Source organism: Amia ocellicauda, chromosome 17 (assembly GCF_036373705.1).
Source record: "Amia ocellicauda isolate fAmiCal2 chromosome 17, fAmiCal2.hap1, whole genome shotgun sequence".
NCBI lineage: Eukaryota > Metazoa > Chordata > Actinopteri > Amiiformes > Amiidae > Amia > Amia ocellicauda.
In genome coordinates this window covers 3,153,918-3,160,106 of record NC_089866.1, presented here as the reverse complement: position 1 = coordinate 3,160,106, position 6,189 = coordinate 3,153,918, and the positions used below count along the sequence as shown (strand labels likewise).

Below are 6,189 nucleotides of genomic sequence, written 5' to 3'. Positions count from 1 at the left end.
TCTGTTGCGAGCAGTGGACCCGGTAAGCTGTTGCTCTTCAGTGTTTAATATAATATGCTGTGTGAAGCATGTTGTGTATTGCTGATGTTTGAGTGACACTTACGTTGATATTGTTGTGTACACAATATGCATTCCAAAATGGGATTGTATGTATCATGTCTGTGAGCATGCCCTATTAAATTGCCTTAATTGTCATTTTTTATAGCTTGCAACCAAAACATTTCAACGACAACGGAGTGGCTGACTGTCAATTTGGGGCGGTTCTCCATGAGCTTAAATTACTCCGATCTGATCCTCTTAAACGACAACTTGGGAGGGGTATGATTATTATTATTATCGAAATGATTATCATGATGATCATTATTATAAGTACATAAGAACATAAGAAAGTTTACAAACGAGAGGAGGCCTTTCGACCCATCGTGCTCTTTTGGTGTTCATTAATATCTCAGTGATCCAAGGATCCTATCCAGTCTATTTTTAGATGTTCCCAAACTTTCAGCTTCTACCACATCGCTGGGTAGTTTACTCCTGATTGTGACTACTCTCTGTGTAATGAAGTGTCTCCTGTTATCTTTGTTTTTGTTGTTGTGAATGTATTTATTGTTATAATTCAAGTATGTAATTGGGATCAGATTCATGCCTACAGTAGTATTTTGCATTATTTGGCACAATGCAATAGTGAAATGATTGTTAATCATATATATTTTCCATTACTCATCACTCAGGTGGAAGCCCTGGACTCTCTCTCACCAGAGCAGAAAGCAGATCTGATTTTGGACCCTAATTCTAATGCTCTGGAGAATGAAACGCTCATCTTGCTGGTGTTTAACAGCCTGCAGGGAAGTGCTGACATCGGACAACTTGATGTCTTCTTTGAGACATTTGTGGCCGTCACAAAACAGGTGAACTAATGTGTTTCGTAGTCTAGCGATTTTGATACTAGTGTAAAGGGGCTGGGCCTTTTATTGATGTAGTAAGTTTGCTGCATTGTGGTGCCGGAGTCTCGGCGTGGCCAGTATCCTATCGTATATATTACAATATATATATATATCTATATATATATATATATATATATATATATATTTATATATATACATATATATATATATATATATATATATACACACATTTACGTTTTCTTGCTTATGTATATTTCATCTATACCTCCTATCTGATCCCAGCCTTAAAATGATGTTAATTGTCTGCTAATAGCTGATTTGTGAACTGTCAATGTTTTTCCTATAGCAAAATATCACCATCATCAAGAACTCTGCTGTGAGAGAGATCATGCTGAACCGGACTCTGGAGGCCCTGGCTCCGAGATTGTCTAGCTTCAAGACAGAGGACTTTGCGGTCTGGTTCCAAATCAACCTGTTTCTCCTGCTGCCCAGCATCCAGCCTGCCAACCTAGCTGTGATCCCCAACAACATCAGCTGTGACTCCCTTAAAGCTATGTATGTAGTTGTAAGACTTACTGGTTGTATTTGATTGTATTCTCAGTCGGTACGCTGCAGTGCTATAGAGCTGGTTCCATTTTAGCAATGCATCCATTTCTTTTGACGGAGGAACTCTTGTTCTTTATAGCGCCAAAGGTCTGGATCTGGTCTACCCGTCTGTGTCACCGGATGAGCTGGAGAATATCATAATCTCCAAGATGGTTTTAATGGATACCTCCAAACTAGGTGAAAGTCATGATTTTTCATTTTTGAAATGGGTAGAATTCTTTTCTGAACAGAATGTTTTACCTGTTGGGAATAGGTTTCATAAGCTGCATTTCAAATATCAAAATAACCATGTCATCATGTTAGGGCACGTACCATCGACAATTTTTCTGTGTGTATTATAATTATATAGAGAATGATATGATAAATACTTCATTGCTTTAAGTAAAGTATACTTTTATGGCTAACACCTCATTAATTGTCATTTGTGAATCCTGTGACGAGTTGAATGTCATTTTGGGTGTTTGTTTTTGGCAATAGGTTGCTTCATAGAAGTGATTCCTCCTGCTGAGGTAAGATTTTCTTCCTGAAATGTTTTGCCTGCTCGATATTGTTGTAGTTTTTCCATTTAAGTAACAGACAGGATGCTGAATAAGATATTTGAATGCCCTTTGTCATGATCAGGAAGGTTTCATTTTTGTCAGAAACGTTCAGTCACAGCATGTTGACATTCCCAGTTAGAGTAGTAAGCGGACGTATAAGAAAAGTCATGAAGAGTGATTATAATTAAGCTGGTTCTGAAAAAGGGACTGAGGTTTACTTGAAAACACAGTTCTGTCTGTATCAGTTTCAATTACCTATGGCATGAATGTGAAATTGAAATCAGAACAATGTCATTCCTGCACATGCCTTTTCTTTCACTAATGCATCAATTGATCACGACCATTTGTTCTTTTCTGATAGTGCGATGCATCTCCTGTTAATGGTACGTCCAAAACCGATTTGAAATGAATGTTATGACTTACGGGAATGGTGTAACTGTGAATAATGAAATCATGTTTTGGGGTTTGTTTCCTTTACAGAGAGTGCCCTGTGTGCCGGAGTTAACAGGTGGGTACTTGTGAGAGATGTCTAACTTATATAATATTTATTATTTGGGGTATTTTTCATTCACATGAAACGCTCAAGTGAGGGAAGGCTGACAGGGTTATTTCACTTCCTATTCTCTGCTTTAGGACAAGCTACAATCAACATTTTGCGTTTGGTGACATCATATGTCCTAATTGTTATTATTTACCTGTTTCTATAGCAGCGTCATTAACAAGTCCCTGGAAATCGCCGATTTCTCCAATGCACTGTGCGACTTCAGCATTGACGAGTATGCCTGCTCTTCGGTAAGTGGGACGGTGCAAGTGGTATGATTTGATACCTCCGACCCCAGCAACAGCTGAACTCTGCGCTTGTTCCTAGGAAGGTGTCTTGCAGTAATGAGTGAAGCGTGTCCTTTTCCATTACTTTCATCTTTCTTGCTTAGGTGGCAAACTTAAACTCAGCCAACTTGGTCACCCTTCTGAACTGCACAGCTCACAACAAGATGAACTTCACCAAAGATTCCTTGAAGTTGTTCCTCAGCAAAGTCTCAGGAATACTGGATGCAGCTCTGGATACCTATCCTAACATGGTACAGTACCATTACAAGTGCCCTTTCACGGCTGTTTCAGTTCCTTTGATCATGTCATGTGACCATGTATTGCATACAGGTATCTGTTTTCACATGGAGAAACTGCACATAGTGGTGTGAAAGAGGCAATGTTACCATTATGTTGTTTTCTGTTCCTCGTGTAAAACTGACACAATGAAAGGCACAGAGTAGTAAATTACTGCTCAAGAAATGCAAGTTTGCATTTCCTTGATTTTGGTCTTTTGAATATGATCCTTCATACGCTTTGATTCGTTTCTTTCTTAAATTACGGTTGGTAAATATTTTGATCAGCATTTCCCAAGAAATGGTGGTACCTCTTTGTGCAAAAACGATAGCTATTCTATTTTTCAGACATCTGCTCCCAGTCCATCCAAGTCACTCATCCTTGATGTATTAAGAGAATTGAGATTGAACAGCTTCAGCCCTGCTAACATAATCGACGCAAACGTGATCAGCGATTGGTTCCTGAAGAAACTGAAACCATTCTTATCGTCGGTGTCTGTGAACTTCCTGTCCTGCCTGAACACCATGAACTTCAGCTGTGAGACCTACCAAGCTGTGTATGTATTTCAGAGCATTCTTTTGACACGACAGTCTGATTTGCTTCTCTTTATTGCATTGAGAGTGGCTTGAGGAGTACATCTCTTTGTTGCTGTATAGTTTTGGGTAACTGCTCTATTTTTCCAAATTGAATATCCGGATTGATACATGTCTACCGATAGACCTGTTTCGCCGAATGCCAGACGTCAGTCTTTTTTGTCATGTTTTCTTGATATCCTGGAGCCAAAGTGGAGCAATTACCAACAATCCGAGAATGTATTTCTTGTTTTGCACTTTTCAGGATAAAAGGATTCGACAGTGTGTTCTCAGACATGGACAGTGAGACACAGCAATGGGTCTACTCATTGTTCATTAGGCCATTCTTCTCCAGCAACAGAACAACAGGTAATTCTACCTTTGGGTGTTTAGCGGTCTCTGGCAAAGTGTTTGTGTAAAATGATCAAAAATGAACACAGTCCCCACACGTATATATGTATATTTGTTTGTATTTGAACCACAGATTCCAGCTGCCTTTCCAACACAATCAGCACCCAAGACTGGCTGTATGAGAACTTTGGACAATTTTCTGCCTTTGCCTCCTTTGAAGACTTGGTGAAATTGAACCATAATATGTCTGGGGTAAGACAGTTTTTGAACCCAAAATTAGGGCTATCATTGCATGGTGTACAGCACATGCGGTCAGATCTCATTGCGAAAGAATGACCATAACAGCAGCACATTGCTTGTTTTCAAATGTTAATTCTATGCACATGATATGTAATGATCTCTTTTGATGATGTGTTGTTCTTGTTTCTTCCTTTTGCAGTTTGAATCTTTGTCTCTGCTAACTCCAGCCCAGACAGCTGAGCTGACCTTGAGCTCAGGAGCCCTAAATAACACAGATGAGATCAATGCCATCTTTGACCAGTTGGAGAAGAACCAGTCATTCGAGAATTTGGATGCGTTTCTGACAGAGCTGAGCCGAGACCCAGAGGTGAGTGATTAAGAAATGGACGAGTCTGGAAGCACACATTGCCAGGCTATCTTCAGAGTGTGCTAGTGAAACTTGCCTTCATGTGACTATACCTTGTGATTGTGAGTTATGTTGGACCTACTGTCTGTCTTGTGTCTCAGAGGGTCGTGACGCCCAGCCCTGCTGTGAGAGACATCATGATGCAACGCGCTTTCGACATCATCGGTCCAATGTTGGCAGACTTTGGTCCTCAGGAGTGGAAGGAATGGTTCCAGGTGAAACTGAGCCCCCTCCTCCCCAGTATCAATGGAAGCATGCTCGCCATGACAACTTCAGGCATCAGCTGCACAGATTACCAAAGCATGTGAGTCTCAGCTACCAATATGAACTGTGAAACTTGTCACTGGATGGCCTCTCTCTCTTTTCCTCAGGCTTCTTTCATATGCCTCAATATAGTCTTGAAATGGATGAATTGGTATAGTAAGATGTGAAGAATTGCGTTTTTGTTTAGTGAACTGTGTTTGTTTCACAGTGTGCTTGGATTGGATGAGGTCTATCCAGAGATGACATCAGAGAAACAAATGGAGATCAGCAAGGTTTTGGTGCAGTATCTGAGGAATTCTTCTGTAGCGAGCAGTGGACCCGGTAAGCTGTTGCTCTTCAGTGTTTAATATAATATGCTGTGTGAAGCATGTTGTGTATTGCTGATGTTTGAGTGACACTTACGTTGATATTGTTGTGTACACAATATGCATTCCAAAATGGGATTGTATGTATCATGTCTGTGAGCATGCCCTATTAAATTGCCTTAATTGTCATTTTTTATAGCTTGCAACCAAAACATTTCAACGACAACGGAGTGGCTGACTGTCAATTTGGGGCGGTTCTCCATGAGCTTAAATTACTCCGATCTGATCCTCTTAAACAACAACTTGGGAGGGGTATGATTATTATTATTATCGAAATGATTATCATGATGATCATTATTATAAGTACATAAGAACATAAGAAAGTTTACAAACGAGAGGAGGCCTTTCGACCCATCGTGCTCTTTTGGTGTTCATTAATATCTCAGTGATCCAAGGATCCTATCCAGTCTATTTTTAAATGTTCCCAAACTTTCAGCTTCTACCACATCGCTGGGTAGTTTACTCCAGATTGTGACTACTCTCTGTGTAATGAAGTGTCTCCTGTTATCTTTGTTTTTGTTGTTGTGAATGTATTTATTGTTATAATTCAAGTATGTAATTGGGATCAGATTCATGCCTACGGTAGTATTTTGCATTATTTGGCACAATGCAATAGTGAAATGATTGTTAATCATATATATTTTCCATTACTCATCACTCAGGTGGGAGCCCTGGACTCTCTCTCACCAGAGCAGAAAGCAGATCTGATTTTGGACCCTAATTCTAATGCTCTGGAGAATGAAACGCTCATCTTGCTGGTGTTTAACAGCCTGCAGGGAAGTGCTGACATCGGACAACTTGATGTCTTCTTTGAGACATTTGTGGCCGTCACAAAACAGG

The 6,189-nt window shown here is 39.9% G+C and overlaps 1 long non-coding RNA gene across 1 annotated transcript; it reads left to right on the top strand.

The window, feature by feature from the left end:
- The first annotated feature begins 2,406 nt into the window (after positions 1–2,406).
- LOC136712481 (uncharacterized) lies at positions 2,407–2,835 on the top strand. The gene is made up of 3 exons (XR_010804833.1): positions 2,407–2,430; positions 2,528–2,555; positions 2,755–2,835. It is a non-coding gene; the product is annotated as an uncharacterized LOC136712481 (long non-coding RNA).
- The last annotated feature ends 3,354 nt before the right edge of the window (positions 2,836–6,189 follow it).